Source organism: Sceloporus undulatus, chromosome 5, assembly GCF_019175285.1.
Source record: "Sceloporus undulatus isolate JIND9_A2432 ecotype Alabama chromosome 5, SceUnd_v1.1, whole genome shotgun sequence".
In the NCBI taxonomy this organism is placed as follows: Eukaryota; Metazoa; Chordata; class Lepidosauria; order Squamata; family Phrynosomatidae; genus Sceloporus; species Sceloporus undulatus.
The window spans coordinates 30,944,397-30,963,670 of NC_056526.1; the positions used below are offsets into that span (position 1 = coordinate 30,944,397).

The following is a 19,274-nucleotide window of genomic DNA, read 5'->3' on the forward strand; positions in this document are numbered from 1 at the left end:
TAGTAATGCTTGAAATTATTCTTTTTAATAAAGTTTTTTAGATTTAAAAACATACTTATTAAAACATACATACAAAGTTAACAAAGCAACATTCAATAACTCACATCAAACATACAGTGCTTGAACATTACTCTGAGAATAAATTCTCAATTCCTAGAAGCTTCTGAACGTCTTTCTTCCTCCCTTCTATCTATCTTTAACCTTCCTTAACATCCTCATCTTCCTTCCTCTACTCCTTCAACCACTCAGTTTCTCTTATTCTGCTCCTCCTTCCCCTCTGTAATCTAATCTATTGACAAAAATCTTCTTCCTTCTTGTATTGATTCCTTCCTCTATTCTTCTCACTCAAACCCTCATTCACTTACTCTAAACATCTGCAAAATACTTAAACTTTCTAACAACCATTCTATCAGCTTCCTCCTCCTTTAAGCACTGATTGCCTTATTTCTTCTAAACCTGATTTTCTTCCACTGGTTCCTCTCTACATTCTTTAACTATCTATAATTATCACATGAGTTTATCTAATCCCCATCCCTCATGCTGAAACTTAATTAGATCTACTTTTCCTTTAGCGATTCCAGTTAAATATTTAATCATTAACACTTTTATATTCGTTTCTCCTTGTATTATATTATTCACGCCAGATCTTTTTTAGGTACTCTGTCACTTTCATCCATGTTTAGTTAACCTCATTTGTTGTTTCTCCCCTTAATATCAATATTGGTTTATCCTTCTCTAAAGCCTCGTATAATTTTACTAACTATTCTTTTTTATCGGGAATTTCTCCTGTTTTCCATTTTTGCGCTAAAGTTAATCTCACCAATGTGGCTATGTAAAAGAGGATTTTACCATATTCATTCTCCAAAGTATCGTTAAACATGTTCAATAAATACACCTCGGGTTGTTTCTGCATTGTAATACCCAACATTTCTGATAGTGAAGTATTTACCATGTCCCACTATTTTCCTATCTCTTTACACGACCACCAGCAATGAAAGAATGTACCCGGTTCCTTTTTGCATTTCCAACAAAGATTACATTTATTTTTATAAATTTTGGAAATTTTATCAGGTGTTAGATACCATCCAAAATATGTCTTATAATAGTTTTCTCTCATTCTTTGTGACACTGAATATTTGTTAATGTTGTGCCATGATTTTTCCCATTTTGCCAATTCCAAATTATGACTGATATTTTTTGCCCATTTAATCATCACATCTTTAACCACTTCTGTTTCCATGCTTTCTTTCAACAAAATTTTGTAAAGTTTTCCAATTAGCCCCTTTGTATCTGAGGTAATAACCTTAAAGGTTTCTGATTCTTTGTCTTTTTACATAATTTTTTCTTATCCATTTGATATCTTTCCGAGATTTGCCTATAAGGGAACCAATTAATTATATGGCCTTCTTTTGCCAATTTGTCCTGAAATTTTAATTTCACCTCCCGCCTCTATATCTCTTCAGTAAAGTCTTATATGTGAGCCAATTTTCAATGCTTGAGATTATTCTAACGCTGGTTCTGATTGGCACAAGCAAGCCTCACAAGATCTGGAGAACAGATACATAACTATAAGGAAATATGTTTCTTTAAACATCCTCATACATGTTCTACAGTTTATCCTCAATGTTTTCCTCCAAATAATAGGGATTGCAACCTAGGCCAACCCTGCTCCCCCTCACCTCTGTAAAATGTGTCCTTCTCCCTCCCCTGGGTAAGAAGACCTAAAGATACTTAAGAAGATAGAAACTATGCGGGAGGGATAGAATTTTGTGAGAAAGTCCATAATAGCCTTTTTTTGTAAAAAAAGAAAAAAGAGAGAGATTGATTAGCATGAATGTGGTTCTTGTTGTATAATCATACACCTCCTACTGACAAGAAAGTCACTTCTCTCTCGTTTTCATAAAACAGATATTCTATTGAGTCTGGTTACAATTGTAGTCTTTGACTCAAGAGTCTTTCTACAGAGCTCAGAAAAGTTACTGTAGTTTTTTAACTGTGCTTCCTGAAGTTCCCAGCTGGAATGTCCGGTTTGCAAGTGTACAGTTCATGGTTTTTATTCATTCTCAAAACTCTCACTCTCAGTGTGAGGTTTATTTAATCAGAAGGCATGCAGCTGGAGGAGGTTTCCCCTGCTCCATTAGTTTTCTCCATTCTGGAGTTAAACAGCTTGGGAAGTGCAACTCCAATGCTTGCAGCTGTTTTCTAGGAAAATGGTACCAAATATACCAAAGGTTGTAAAAAGTGTCATTTTATTCCTGAAACACAAAATGCAAAGATGTTGACCTCACATACTGAAAGAGACTGATGTTCAAACAAAACTGTACATTACACTCACACACACATGTGCACAAACTCCACACAGGTGAATGTAACGCAAAAAATGTTTTGCTTTCCTCAGATTCAACTGAGCACACAGAAGAGCACTTAGTATAATTGATAAAAGGTTTATCGACTTCAGGTACTAGTCACTCCAGAGTGGCAATCATAAACTTTAAATCAAACATGTGATTAAACATATGTTCTTGCTACAGTTATATAAGGGACTGTTGGGGCATTTACAGATTGCACAAAATCTGTTTCAGCATTTTTCTTTGTTTGTTTGTTCCTAATGCTTTGCTATGACATGTTTTATTATCCTGTCATTTTCTTTCTTTCTGTTTTTAGGAATCTGTAAACACTAAGCAATTTTTACAACTGATTCAGGATGTAAGGAAGAGATTATCAATGCTCAGGAGAGGGTCTGTAAACAACTAGCTATAAAAAACTAGCTGAGATATGCAATTACATGAAATGGACCCAGAGGAGGAAAAGTTCATTGCCTGTTCCAGGTGTATTAATGCCCATGAGAGTTTAAAAAGAAGAATCTGATCCTCTCAAAAACAAACAAAAACCTGAGAAGTACAAACTGGTTTTTTTCTTGCATTGTATTTGTGAAAGAGTGAGTGTGAGCATGTAGAAAGTGCACCGTAACTACTGCAAATGCTTGAGAGGGGAAAAAGATAGCTCACTCCTACTAGCAAAAGATTATCATCTCAAACTAAATAGTCCAAAACCAAATGAGAAATTTGAAACTTTACATCAGAAATGAAGCAAAGCTTTTCAGAGCATGTTGGAAAACATTTTGTTCCATGACAACGCTCAGAACTTCCCACTCATGTCCTTTTCAGAAAGGTTAAATTGCTTCTCTGCTGCTGCCCCCCCATGCCATATTACAGTTAAAGTTCAGCTATATACTCCAGTATTTTAAGCAGTATCCCTTATCCTGAGACTCAAAAGGCAGCACCATCTTTTCAAAGATTTTTCCCTATCTTCCTAATTAGCACATCTCTATTTTTATATTTATGCCAAGAACATAGAGCTGCTCAGCAATGAGGAGTTGGGGGATAGGGAAAGACTGTGTAAGGTAGGAAAATATTTCTCCCACATCTAGTGCCAAATTTAGAGTTCTGGTATAAAAATGTGAAATGTCCTGGCTGCAAGAGATTTCTGCAATTCATGCTCACTGCTAGAATTTTTAAAAAACCCCAACAAACCCCAAAATGGTAGACAAAATAAAAACTTTCCAGATATTTCAAATTCCTATGTATTCCCCATCCTGCTATCATCATATCTTAGTGCTTCCTCATGATGTATTTATTTAATGCATTATATAAACCTGCTACTGGGGCGGGGGGTGGGGGGTGGGGAGGTATGATGCTATCAGTGTGTCAGTTGCTGCCAGAGTCATAACCAACCATTTTAGAAGTTAATAGCAGCTGTTAGAACTATGGTAATATGTCAGAGAGTGCCACACAACTGGTGATGAAGTGCCGCATTAGATACAATGCTAAAATACCACCAATATTATCTTACCCTCACCTTCCATGGTGGTGGGATTGCACGCTCCTGTGAGGCAAGGGGCTATGCTGATGAATGCAATGCTGCTAGTCTCCCATGCCAGACAGGCTTTTGCTGGGGAGCCTAACTAAGTTTGCCAAACACCTACTGGGCAGATTTTCCAACACATTTTGATATCTCAGCTATGGTATATTACTTTGGCCGCTAACTCTCTTCTATAGAAATCTTCCTGTGCTGAGACCTACAGTGACATTTTCTGGCATTATATCCTGTTCATATTTTAAACAAAGCACGTCTCACATAATGATTAGTGAAATCTACATTCACTTCAACTTTGTTGTACCACAACTTTCCATGTCATCCATATCTGAGGTCACGACCTTTTAATTCTAATAATCTTCCATTTTTCAGGACCATTTGTTCTTTTATCCACACTAAACATCAGACAGCAAAGTATGGTTTTTAATTGAACCACATCCTCCAAACCAAGGTGGCAGTCTGTCTTGGGTACTTCACACTTTCTTTAGAGTATCAAAGGAGGGGAAATATGTAGCTGGTTATCAGTGTTGGCAAATTATTGTCTAGCTTGGCCTATAGTATATTTCCACATATTGGAGCCAATATTTTGTCCTTGCTTTGTTTGGTGGATCTGAAGATTTTAATATCAAAAAAGTTTATCTACCACTGTTCTAAAGAAAAGAATATGTGTATGAACACATGTGTGCATTTATCTTTCTAAACAGACTACAAATATTCTATTCAAATATGCATTATGGCAACAGACCAACCTACATGCAACCAAAACAAATATTAAAAATACTAAATCCATCTTAATATTATTGTATGTGCAAGAAGTTTTGTAAAAACATCAGTCTGGTAATTTATTTAGAAAAAGAAAACAGAACATCAAATTAGATTTAAGTCTGATGTGTGCATATATACTTTCCAGTCACCTGTCAACTTATGGCAACTCTATGAATATCATAGGGTGTTTTGTTTTTTTTTTTGTTTTTTTTTGGCAAGGCATAATCATAGGTACAAACACATACTTTACAAATAGTATAAATAATGCTGCAGCAAAAACACCAAGAGTCTGAAAATAAAGTAAATATTAAAAAGTCTGGGGGAAAAAAAAAGAGAAGTATAATAAGAAATGGGTTAAGATGAATATAATGGTTCTCGGAGCCCATTGGTCCAGCGAGAAGGTTTTGCTGGCCACTCATTGGAGAGACCAGAAGATTTAAATAAAAACGGCACAATTTGAGCGGCCGTTAGACAGGGAGGGGGAGGGGCTAAGCCTATTTAAGGCTCTCCTGCCCTTGCCTCCCTGTCAGTTCAAAAGAGCTGGCACACCCTCCCACCTCGATGACAGTGTAAGATTCATTCTGGTTGCTTCGGAGCCGGGTAGGAATTTTTGCCCCTGTTTTCCCAAGGGTTTTTTGCCTACCCTACACTGCTGGATGAGGAATTGGACAATTGGCTTGGAGTGTGGCCATAAATAGGCCTCATGCATAGGTGGGGGGAGATAGTCGGTTCGGTGAGCACCTCAGCACCCTCCTAAAGGGTGAAGGTGGGTCTCTGGAATGGAGGTTTACGTCTTGAGGCTAAACACGAAGGGAAAGAGACTTGCCTTGGGGCGGGCTTGAGATTCAAACCCTCACTTAAGTCTTGAGAGTTAAGTGGGGAAGTCCTGGGTTGGCCTTCCAGATGAGGGCCGGCCAGGGGCAACCCAAATTATGGATTGCCCTTGGGGCTCAGGTGTTTTCGCCCTTTTTGGAAGCTGGGGAATTGGTTTTGGAGCAGACCATCCACCAGCTGTTCCTACACAAGGTTCTCCCCCCTGGGCTTGCAGTTATCAAGAAATAAAGTTAAATAAGTTGAATTTTAATAAAGTTGCCCATTTTATAACCCAGTTCTTGTGTCTGGTCTCGTTATTTAATGAGTCGGTCAGCAAATGCTCTGCATTACTCTACAGACATTTGATTCTGATTTTGTTGTCACTTAACTTTTTGGAATCCTGGTTGTAAAAAAAAAAATATTCAGATGGATGTGAGTTACTGGGATAAGGTTGTTTTTAACAGCCATTTGGTGATTTCATAATTGTGACTTCACACAGCAAACATAGGACATGCTAAGAATCTCATTCCCACATTTGCTGAGAATTTTTATACTCTTCTGTCCTACTGTATGTTTGTAAGTAGCTCCAAGGTACCATCAGCTGGAATCAGAGAATGCTGCCTGATGAGCTGTTTTTGACAGCAGCCCTATAGGATTGGTGAATAAAGCTGAGCAATTTTCTCCAGATGTCTGCACTGTAAACAAGGCATCTTCTAATTCTAATGGAAGTGAGCCTCTGAAAACACTTGCAAACTTATGGAGGGAAGGAAGTTAAAGAGAATGCGACCTTGAGAGGGCTTTGTAGACTGTAGCAGTTTTAGTCTCTCTGTCTCTAAAGCAGTGACACTGATAGTGAAGTGTCAAATAGCATGAAGGTACTTTGCTGCCTCTATAAATTGGATTAAAAGCAGCACGTTCCTTCAGCACACATCACACCAACCAACCAAAGACTATTTTTGGCTGCCTCAAAGTCAAGCCCCACTTCAGCAAAGCAATTAAGGAAGTGCTCTAGTTTCAAAAACAGCTACAAACAAATATATCTAGATTCTGTAGAAGCTGACATTTTATCTCTCATCCTAGCAGATGGAATGTTTTAATCTGCCAGAATCTTATTTTGTTGCAGAATTTGATCTGGATTAGATTTACAAGGTAGGTATTTTACAACATTGTCATCTGAAGAGTTGCAAACTATGTACCTGAATTTCAAATACTGTATAATTTTTAAAAGTGCACAAACAGAAATTTGTTTTGGTTACATGTGAGTGTGGGCATTCAAAAAAGAACTGGAAACTATTAAAAAAATAAACATTCCACTTCCAGTGTTATCTGGATATTACAGAGCGCAATAGCTACTCCATTACAAGAGTGTCATTCGAAAATGTGGGAGATGTAGACCATATTGGGTGACACCTCAGAGGGGAATGTCACCTGGTCTGCTGGTGGGAAAAGTTGGCTTCTGGATCTGGTAGCTCTGCTGGCTGGCACAAAAGTGAGTCTCCTCCCTTTTCTGCCCAGCCAGTAGGTGTGCCAGACCCAGAAAGACTGTTGGGCGGTGACAGCAGCCCATTCCAACCAGTGGTCCCTGGTGGGAAGGGATGCCTTTCAGGTTTGGTGGCTCTGCTGGCTGGATGAGAAAGAAAGACAACTCCCTTTCCTGCCCATCCAGCAGCTCCTCCAGATCCAGGAAAGACTGTTGAAGAGAAGAGGGGGGGGGATTAAAAAGTGATCTGCACCAGATGTCAAATATATTAGGTATACCACTGCTTCATAACCACATTTATGGTCAGGAAATGAACACACTTATGGAGCTACTGCATTTTAAATACTGACCTATTATATATATATGTAAAGTGCAAGCAGTTTTGACCACCAAAGCTGAGAAAATTAAGTTATGATTAGTCTTACAATATCTTTAAGTATTGCATGTGTTTGTCTCAAGTGGAGTAATATATTTTTATTGTTCTCACCTCCAAGGATCCTATTCACATCCTCATACAGCACAAATTGAAATGTATCCAATAACACCGGTCAAGTAGGAGCCAAGATTACATCCACTGGACCTGTATCAACTACAGCATCAAAGCAATATCAAGTCAGAACACATTCAAGTGATTTTGTCTACAATGTGCCATGCAAATTCTTCACAGTGCTCTGTAGAGTGGTCTGTTGTTGTTGTTTTTTTCTTGTGGGGAAGAATGTAGATGCTACCTAACCTCTTGAGATAGCTCTGCTGGACAACTCTGTGCAGATACAATTGTGGCAATGATGCCACAATTGCCACAGAGGGAGACTTTTGATGAGCTCCCATTTGTGTTTAGTGACACCTGTTCTGAGTTTTCTGTCACTGGTTTAGCTTTTCTCTTTATCTCACTTGCATCATCCTACTTATTAGGTGCCTAATAAGGCAGGAGGCTCACTTGTCTCCACTTCTTGGGAGAGGACATTCGTATGCTCCATGCTGGTCATTTCATCAATCAAGATCAACCAAGGCTTCATAAGGATCATCTCTCCTGACAACAGGAAACTACCCAAGAGCCATCAAGAATTCATCTGGATACATAAGCCTCCTACTGTAGGCCATTTTAATCAATCAATAATACAGGAATTACATACAGAGATACTAAAGCATTCTCAATGCAATTGAACTGATTTATAGATCATATGCTTTCAGTATGTGGCATGTTAGTCTAATACCTTCAATTCCAAACTGTTTTTTCCTTCGTCCTTCCTTCAAAACATTCCTATGTACAAAGATCTCAAAGATATTGTAAGTGATCGACAATGGGCAGAGATTTCATAATCACTAATAACTATCTACTTCTCTGAGTGCTACTTTTTATGTAATCAATCTGGCACTATCCACATGCAATGAAGTATGAACAGGCTCAGAAAACTACAGTGATGGGAGCAAGAATCAAATTAGCTCAAGGAAGACTTATCGTGCTTTATGACAGAACTCAGTACATGACTCTTTGAAAGAAATTATGTGATTGTTATTTTGAGAAAATAGCTCTATAACATTACTCACTGGCTGTCAAAAATGTACCTTGTTATATAGTTTGTTTCTTTTTATTGGCAAACCCCCCCTCAATTTTTAAAAAAAGAAATACACTTCAAAATGGCCAAAAATCTTGAATTAATATTTTATCAAAATACTTTTTTTGTCAGACATTGCATTTGCTGTGAGAATGTCAGAGCCAACTTCTTTATAAATAAATGCAAGTAATAAAAACAGTTAAATGCCTACCTCTCTCTGTATGTCTTTTTTCTTTGCATTTACTTTTTTTTTTTTTTTTACTTTTGTTCCCAATCTTTTTCTAAAACCCACTTTTCGTGAACTAGGGAAATGGCCATCTCCACTAGAAAGTGAATTCCGTTTTTATAAAGGAATAGTCTCTACTCACCTGCCCTCTCCCCAACTCTTTTAGCTGAGAGTCGAGCCAAAAAGGAAATAACATTTTATCAGGCTAAGCACTGAGTGAAAAATAAGATTTTATCAGGGGCTTGGCTTGACAAAGATAACATGTTATCAAGAGGGGAGCCTTGGCAAAGATAACACATTATCAGTATCAGGAGCAAAGCTTGGGGAAAATAGTCTGTTAATACCTATTCGATTCTAAATCAACCATCTGTACTATTGATGAACTGTTATTTTCTCAAAACCCCACTATGGCAAAAATGCTACCCTCTCTGAATATAAGGCTGCAAGTAACACATAGCAGAATGGAAAACTTTGAGGAGGAGAGACAGAAAATGTGTTTCAAATAAAATTAGAATCCTTTCTTATTCTTGATAATCCAGCTAATAATTGATTTTCATTCTTTCTGCTTTACCATCCCCCATGATTTATAGATCTTCTACCTTGTTATTCCTCACAAGCCATCCTAGTCATGCCTCACAGATGCAGTGTCTCTTGGAATATCTGTATGATGCCACCTCTCTCGTTTCATTCAAATTCCTTCTCAGATCCCACTCTTTCCATGAATCTTTTGCCACCAGCCTCTAAGTCCTATGACCTACTGTAATTCAACCTTTAAAAGCTAAGCTTCAGCAAGTACAACAGAAACAATCACACATTGCTTCACTGGTAACCCACTTCAATTCCTCTCTCTTTTTTCTTTTGTCCCCATATGCCATATTTTAGGTTGTAAGTTCCTTAGGACTAGTAACTGCTCTCCTCTGTTTGTAAAGGTCATGATCACCAATGATGACTCTATATAATCAAACAAATTAAGACAGATATTAGATAATACTATTATCCCCATGTGAATACAGACTTATAAAGCATATCACTTCCACAATTAATAGTTTCTATAGAGCACTTTAAAATGAGTGAAGTCGCTCATATATCTAGATCCAGACCATCAATGATCCCTATTCTCAAATCCTGAAAAAGTTTCCTGGAGGGAGAACAGCCTTCATCCCAAATATTACTCACCTTCTGATATGCTCCCATTGCAAGTATCTGTGATGTTCTAGATTTGTATACAAATGTTGTCTTTATTAGATAAAAAGTTAAAGTATGACTATTTATGTAATATAGCCTAACTGTAATTTACTATAGTTAGTAGTTATCTGTCAGGAAGGGGTGATTGGGTAAATGTTGGAAGGTATATTTTAATAACATAAGTGGAAGTCAGTTTGTCAAAGAGACTGAGAGTGCCACATTAGAATGTGAGAGTGGTTACTTGGAGCTAGGGTCAGTCAGGATTTAGATGTATTAAATAAGTAATCGTTCATGTTATGTTCCTCTTCCATTTATGTGCTTCTGAAAATGCTACATAAGATATATTGGAAAGCTTGAGCTCACACATGGTATCTGTTGAGGCAGAAGTTATTTGTAAGAGGTGGTCTCCAATGGGGAGATTAGATGACATACAGGACATGTGATCATCTAAAAAGTCCACACAGTATATTTGATACTGATGGGACAATGTGAGATCTTCATCATATTTGGTGGCAGTGGGACCTGTGGATGACCCTCACAATAGATGGCAGAGTGGGGATAAGCAGAAGCCCTCATGTTATAACAGGGGTAGGCAACCTGTGGCCCGCGGGCCGGATGCGGCCCGGTGAGGCCTTGGGACTGGCCCCAGCCCGGTCCTGCCACCGATTGCCGCCGGGGCCTTGGGCCTCTCGCACGAGGGGCATGGTGGGGCAATTGTCTATAGAAGCCTCAGAAACATGCATTTATCTTAACATTTTTTAAAAAATCAGCAAAAAAATTTTTGCATGTCCTCTATTTTTTATTTTAAAAGTGCCCTCCATTTGAAAATTTTGTCCTACATTTGTCCCAGTTTATTTATTTAATTAATTTTTAAAAAATTATTTAATTATTTATTTTTAGCTTCGGCCCCCCCAGTTGTCTGAGGGACAGCAACCCGGCCCCCGGCTCAAAAGGGTTGCCTACCCCTGTGTTATAATAATAATAATAATAATAATAATTTGTTTTATTTATATACCACTATTCCAAAGATCATAGCGGTGGACAGCAAGTAAGCTAATTAGCAAGTAAGCTAATTTGCCCCCAACAGTCTGGGTACTCATTTTAGCGACCTCGGAAGGATGCAAGCCTGAGTCAAGCTTGGGCCCTTTTGCTGGTCTTGAACTCGCAACCTTGTGGTTTTGAGTGAATGGCTGCAGTACAGGCATTTAACCACTGCGCCACCAGGGCTCCCTTTTCTGAGGAGGATACAAGCCTCCTGGGTTACATCACTTTGGGAGAAGAGTGTAGAATCCCTTTCCAAAGAGGTGACAATTTATTTCCCAAGAGACTGTCTTTTGACTATAGTTTTTTGTGGTTTTTTCGGGCTATGTGGCCATGTTCTAGAAGAGTTTATTCCTGATGTTTCGCCAGCATCTGTGGCTGGCATCTTCATAGAATGCCAACCCGGGTGTGTGTGTGTGTACTGTATATATACACACACACTATGTGACCCTGAGTAGGGAGGAGTGATTCCCAAAAGAGAATTGGTGTCTGCTAATTGGTGATCATTGTCTGCTGGGAAAAGTCCTGACCCTGGGTGGTTTCTCATTTGCATTTGCTGAGTGCTGATTTTGCTGTTTTGCATTACTGGTAACCAAACTTTGTTTACTTTAAAGGTTTCTTCTTTCCTGTTGAAGTTGTTCAAGTATTTGTGGATTTCAGTGGCTACCCTGTGCATTCTGACCTGAAAGTTGTTAGCATGCTTTTGACTGCTTTTCAATTTCTCCTTTCCTCAACTGATTGCTGTCTGTTTAGAACCTGATGACTTACTCATGTGACTGTCATGACCATGCAACTGGTTTCTGCTTTCCAATTGGGAAGGCAAGTGGTGCACAGTGGAATCTTGCTAAATCTGATCACTGATTGGGGATTATAGTGGGCTCTCCTGTTCTGTTCTCATTCATCATTAGGTATGATCACAGAAAGTAGGGACATTCTGCATGCCAAGATGAAACTGCATGCCACTTACTGTATGAAGAAGGGGAAATGAACATCAGGGAATTGAAGAGCAAGGTGAGATAATGAGTGGTAAAGCTTGGAATATAGTCCACTCCCTTGCTTGGTCCATCAGCTCGGTCCTGGGCACAGAGTGGGAGAAACAGTACAAAGGACCATTATAGTTCCTTGTCCTCCTTTAAAATGTATGTGATGCTTTATAATAATGTTTTTTATTATGAAGATTCAAATCACAGAGGATGAGAACTACTGTGCGCCCGCATCATATGCGAGCGCCTTTTACGTGGATTTCAATTTATTCTGAAAGCCACGCAACGGGGTTACAATGGTGCATACGCCATGCATGAACCCCATTATTTTCAATGGGGCTTGAGCATACACACTATTTGCCTTATGAGGAGGGGTCCGGAACAGATCCCCTGAGTAAGGCAAGGGTGCACTGTATCTGCAATAGTTTTTACTGGGGAAGGAATATGATTCCATGTCACCTGTCAAACTTACCGCACTATTTTTTTTCATATGCTTAAAAATCCTTGGATCATGAGCAAGCTGCTCATCAACAGAAATATACCTCTCCTTGTTTAATTTATGTTGTGTTTTTTTGGGTCCCAATGCATGGTAGACTTACAAAGATATTAATATAATTTGTATGCTTCCATAGAATTAAAATAGCTACAGTCTTAAACAACAGTCCCGGACACATTTTCTACAGGATTCTGGAATTGACAAATTTGTAACTCTCAGTAGTTACCCAGGACATGAAGTTTATAGTATTGTGATCCTACAGAAGGTGTGCATGTCATTAAAGAAAAGGTTTCCAAGAAGTAAAGAATAGGTGTTCAGGACAAAGTGAGAATACAGCAGTAGTGGAGTTAAAAACAAACAAACAGAGATGGCCACTCTCATGTATTTGAAGTAGTGCTGGGCTGAGAGCAGAGACATTTTTACTAGCAGCTACAAGCATGGGTGGCTCATGGGCTGATCGTGATGGATGTCCTTTCTTTTCATTTTGTTGACTGCTGGTCATAAGGATACCCATGTTAGTAGACTAGGAGTCATGTTTGTATTATCACGATCTATACTTATAGTGATTTCAGTTTTCCAAGTGTCGCTCTTTATGTAGCCAAAATAGAACCATTTATATATGGAAGAGGATGGTATCACTAGGCTTTAGAGGACTCACAAAGTTTGCAGATGTACAGAGATATCTTCAGGTGGTAAACGCCTAACTGATGGGAGGGAAGACTATCATGGTTCAGCTGTCCTCCCACATCTTTCTACCTCCTGTGAGGCTTGTTCTTCTCTGTAAGTTGCAGGTAAACCTCTCCCTTGCCAGATAATAAAAATCATAAATAGTGTTGATCCTACTTTCTCTGAAAGCAACCACAGCCATACTCTAATCATGGTTTACTGGAACACTGAACAAGAGCACTCCACATTGCCATGTTTGTATGCAAGTCCCACTTGTATTGAACATTGTGTGATATCAAGGATTTTCCTATATATGGAGTTCACTTATATGTAAGCTATTGTAAGCACCTTTCTCCTCTTCCTCTCCAAATCATACAATGCTATATTTTTTCACTCCTAGAGAAGCACTATGTGTTTAGCAGAATGAATGGAAATGCTTCATATTTCTAGCCATGCATCAATCCATTTCAATTCTAAAATCAAGCTGTTGTTAACTTGATAGGAGAGGTACAACTCGAGGCCCTTTCCTCTGCAATTGTGAACACACTGAACTGCTGTCATGACTGACAGGATTAAAAACAAAACAGTTACAGAAAAAAATTGAAGGATGGGTTGGGAGTTTTGTTACATTTACAAAAGCATGCTGCAGCTACATTAAAATTACTATGTACTGGCAAAGTAGGTATCAGTGGACAAAGAAATGGCTAGCTCAGCACCCAGATGTGGTTAATTCAGATTCTGCTGCTGATGAATAGTCTCAGCTGCTCATCAACAGAAGTCTCCAGCTGCTAATTATTGAGTTAAACTTTTGAGCAGTATTTGCCTATGTAAAGGACTCATTCCCTTGCTGACGCAATAAGCAGCTATGAAAGCTGGAATTTATGTCCTCATTGTGCAGCATTTTCACTTTGAAGACAAAGGTGTCAGGGTGCACTTAGCACTTCCCTTTCAATGCAGTACAAAAAGAATCATAGAATCATAGAATCATAGAGTTGGAAGAGACCACTAGGGCCATCCAGTCCAACCCCCTGCCATGCAGGAAATCCAAATCAAAGCATCCCTGACAGATGGCCATCCAGCCTCTGTTTAAAGACCTCCAAGGAAGGAGACTCTATCACCCTCCGAGGGAGTGCATTCCACTGTCGAACAGCCCTTACTGTCAGGAAGTTCCTCCTAATGTTCAGGTGGAATCTCTTTTCCTGTAGCTTGCATCCATTGTTCCGGGTACATCACTCAGCAAACACAGCTACACACACTCACCAAACACAAGTACACACACATGCACAACTGCAGAAATTATGTTCATTCATACCTCAGAATTAAAGAATAGAATTTATAAGAAATTTGTTTTGTAAGAAGACAGACATGTATACATTCATTCTTTCTCTCTCTCTCTCTCTCTCACACACACACACACAGAGGATAATTATTGTACATACTTTTTTTGTTTTGTTTTTTGAGAGCCCAAAATATTTTCAAAGAGACCTTGATGCCATTCTTGTTCAAACAGTTACAATACAGAATTCCAAAATAACACTGGGGGTGGGGGTGGGGTTGGACATAATTTCCATGTTTCCATGGTCAAGATTACAGATTTATCCAATTGAACTGACAGTCCCAGTGCAGAAAAACCAGATCATCCCCAACAGGTTGCTGCTCAAAGACTTCCAGTGCCCCCCCTCCAATGTAACCAGTTCCACAGAATGCAACTAGTTTATTATCTTTTAACATCCACTTAACTTCACTGAAAAGTATTATCTCACCCCACCCTCTGTTGTACCTAACTCCCAGGATAGTGAAGAGGAGGGATCATGAGGGTCCAAACAGTGAAGAAAAGTGTCAAGCTAGTAAAGTAGGGAATCCAGAAGGCAAGGCAGTTTCTGAACAGCAAGACATGGAGCTAACAGTACATACAGCAGCAGAATCAAGGAGGGCTAAGGTGGGACTATGGAGGTAGGAGCGCTTAAGAAACAAAAACTCATTAATCAGAGAACAGCTGCATGCTGACAACGGATAATAAATTCTGGAATGTCCCTCAGGGAACATGTTACTCACAACTGTTCTCATAACATCATTGACTTCTGTGACTATGCTTCTGGATCTCCCTTTTGGACTGTCATTTGGATGTATTGCTTGGCTGTGTTTGATTTGGACTGGCCTGAGCATGCTGTTGCATGATCCTTGCTGCTGACCTATGCATCCCTTGGGGATTCTCCAAGTTCTGTAGCTGTACTCAATAGTATTCTACACATTACTCAAGTATTTTACAATTAATTTTAATTAATTTTAAATTAAATTAAAAGTATTTTACACATTACTCAAGTATTTAGGATTCCCAGTTTGATTTCATGTAAACACTGCAGAAACATCCGGCATAACTTGAGCTGAATCACATATATTGAAATACTACAATCAGGAACTTGAAGTCAAGGAAAGAGCAGAATCTATTGGGAAACTTGACTTTGCAACCTCTCAAATTAATGAACTATCCTTTGAGGTAGTCAGTCGGGGAAGGACTGATCCATAGATTAAAAACTGGACTACATGAACTGTACATTAAAATACAGAGGTAAATGTATAATTCATCACCCAGGCAATGAAAAGTTAGAAGTCTTTTCCACTTCAAATTCTGAAAATTGTACTCTTTATGCAGGCTGAGAAGAACTTACTGATCCACTGAGTACAATAATTTGAGAAATCTGAAAGTGACCTTCTGAAATAAACTGATGACATCCAGCTGTATTTCTTTTTTTGTCCTGTAATTCAGTCCACTGTCTGAATGGGGTTGGAAAAATAAGCTACATGAGGTCCAATAAACTGAAGCTAACATGGGAACTGATAGGGAACTGATAGTTTCTAAATCCAAAAAAATTGTTGTATACCTTGTTCCATAAGGGACTACATTTTCCTGAAGCAGCAGCTATGCAGCTTGGAGGCGCTCCTGGCTCCAACATTGTTTCAAATGCCATCACAGCATGTCTCATTAACTTTACCTGATTTGTCACCTATGGATAAGGAGAGTCCAACTACAATTCCATTTATTATCCACCATGTTAGATTACTGCATTTCCTCTTCATCATCTTTTTTAAATGGAGCTGACCTTGAAGACAGTACAGGAGCTTCAACAAATACACTACTTAGCTGTTGAAATTCTGGATGGTTTACTTATGTGGAACAATATCACATTGGTTCTGAAGAAGCAACACTATTAGGCGCTGACCCCAAAGCAAAATGCTGGTATTTATCATTAAAGTCTTGAATGACTGAGTTCTAAATATCCAAACTCTGCTTGAGCTGAGATGTTTTTGCATTCATCTCGTCAGAGTAGCCTACTCTCAACCCTCCATAAGAGAAATTATTATTATTATTATTATTATTATTATTATTATTATTATTAACCTTTGTACTTTTCATCTATAAAATATAAGGCCATTTCTTTTGTAGCACCGTGGCTTTGGAATACCCTCCCTTTGGCATTCACTCTATGCCTACATTGTAAATTCTTCAGCACCAAGTTAAAGCATTCTTATTTAATCGGGCATTGTCATACATTTAAATTTATATTTGTTTATTTTGACAGAGAGTTTTAAACCTCTTTGATTTTGCTGCTCATGTTTACATTTATATTATTTTATTGGACTGGATTTTTAATTTTTAGTATTCTACCCTGAATTCCTCTCTGGGATGAAAGTACAATATATAAATGCTTGAAATAAATAAATACGTAATGTAAAATCCCTATTAGGCATCAGAAATACTACTGGATATCTCAAATAGCACAGCATCCCCCCTTTTAATATATTGCACATACATAAGGCACACTGGATATGGCAACATTGGTTTGGTTAGCAAACACCTGCGTTACTCCAGTGACGACATAGCAGTAAACAGGGTATTAATAGGTTTTTAATGCTTGTACTTTTGTATTCTTCCTGTGCATTCCCAGGTTTTTCATCCACTGCACCTGCTATTAGAGCCACTTCAGTCCTACAGAACAGGGAAAGGAAAATGCAAAATAAAGCATATTCAGAATATATGACGGCTCATCTCTGTTATGACATTTATCTTCACTTGTATGAGGAGACAAGCAACTTATGAATGAGTGCTTTCTCTCTCTCAGAAAGAAAAGAAATTCCATAACAGATCCTTTTCTAGCAGATGTAGCAAACAGCCCCTGAAAAAGGAAGCAAAAATCATTTTTGCTGCTATGATGTAAACAGGATTCATTTGTTCTGTATTTTCTCAATCTTGATGAAAAAGGCTGGCAAGATATTTTTAGACTGAAGACAAATTAAGGGTAGCATGCATTATCCTAGATGGAATAAATTAATGTCTTACCTTGTTACAAATTTCATCACTCATTATTGGAAATTTCCCATTAAAACTGGGGTAAGGCAGATGTAAATATTTTGGGATTTTGGGGTGGGTGGGGTTTTTATTTTTGGATAAACCACAGAAAAATTGTTGTAACCAATACTTCAGTTTTATGCAAGGTTTCTTGCAATCAGGAGCTGCATAGTGCTAGGGAGAACACTAATGTAACTGCTTTGAACTCTTATGAGGAAGGGCGGAGTATGAATTGAAAAACAGTAACAGCAACAACAAAAACAACAGGCAGAAAATTGCAGTGAATTCCTAAATCTTGAAAAAGTAAAGAGTTTGTGGTGATGAAGACATAACCCATGTTCATATGTCATGATAAATTATGGTTGTGTTAACTTTTTTTTTTTTTTTTTGTTAAAGTCACAAACTGCATGGCAGAAAACCAAACAAACTATGGCTTGTCTCCCCAATTTCTGCCTCCATCCTTGTCAGCTCTTGGTTTAAAGTGGGCTGCTACAGAGACAAACCAGGGACAAACTACAGGTGAAGGTTCAGATGCTACAACAAACCATGTCTTAAACAAGCCAGAATTTGTTGGCCAACAATAAACTCTGGATGCAGATTTTGGCTTTTTTAAAAAAACAAAGCATGACTTCTTAGTCAACATCACTATAGATATCACAAAAAACAGTATTTCAGCTATTGATTCCACTGATTCCAACAGATCCATTCTAGATATTTGAAAATGAACTGTTTTTGAAGCACCTTAACAGTTAGTAGATTTATCACAGTATAGGTTTTTGTGGGCTAGAGTACTATTCATGCATATGACATAATAAGCTGGTTTACCTTCAACATGCAATAGGAGATCTTCTGCTTTTGCTGCAACAGATGAATACAACTAATCCTTTGAAAGCTTTAATTAATCTTGGTTATTTTTTTAACATTCAGTTTCTAATGAGATGATTTTTTTTAAACGAAAGATAGCTTGATACTGTTTAGATGGAAACACACACTAGGAAAATTGCTCTTTTCTTTTTCTTTTTTGTCTGTGAACCTGGTATAGAAAGACAACGTACAAAAATTACAAATTTTCCACTTAAAGATTTCTAGTACCAGGATTAAAGAATCCATTGTACTTTAGGTGTGTGTGCATGTGTGTGTTTTTTTTAACTCCAGCTCCTATCAACCCGAGCCAATATAGTTAATGACCAATGAGAATGAGAATGTTCAGCCACACCTGGATGGCCACAACATTTGTCATACAGAAAATAAATGCTTAGCAATATAATAGTTAAAACAAAGCTGACTTACATATACAGCAGATAGTTTAATATCTTTTCACCCACCTTTAGTTAATTGATTTACACACAGAGATCTCCACATCAGTTCTTAATTCTGATGATGAATTACTCTAGTGAAGGCAAGCTATTGATAATCCTCTTTTTTCACAAAAGAAATACAGCATATTCTAAATCTAATACCCATTGAAGCCTGTGGAAGAACTCATTGACTTCTATGGAATCACCAATAAGCTGCATCTTCCTGAAATGTGACATTGACAGAGTGTAGTGTTTTAATTCATTTTAATGTAAAAACATAAATATAACATGATCTTGTGCTTAGATAGGTCAGCATGTGGTTGGCTCTCTAGTGGCCTGTTACAGACTGCCAAAATAAAGCTGCTTCGGATCTCTTTGGAGGTATGCTGTTTAAATGATGCATGCAGCCTAAGAATCCGGAAGCTGCACCAAAAGCTGCACTCCAGTGCTTAGGAATGGAGTGTGGCTTTGGCGCGACCTCCGGACTCTTAGGACACATGCATCATTTAAATAGCATACCTCCAAAGAGACCCAAAGCAGC

At 38.2% G+C, this 19,274-nt stretch overlaps 2 protein-coding genes across 2 annotated transcripts in view; both read right to left on the bottom strand.

The window, feature by feature from the left end:
- Positions 1-19,274, bottom strand: part of SYN3 (synapsin III) — a 1,385,441-nt gene that overhangs the window by 575,430 nt on the left and 790,737 nt on the right. The gene's annotated exons all lie outside the window — the stretch shown is intronic.
- LARGE1 (LARGE xylosyl- and glucuronyltransferase 1) overlaps positions 1-19,274 on the bottom strand; it is a 305,482-nt gene that overhangs the window by 216,038 nt on the left and 70,170 nt on the right. The gene's annotated exons all lie outside the window — the stretch shown is intronic.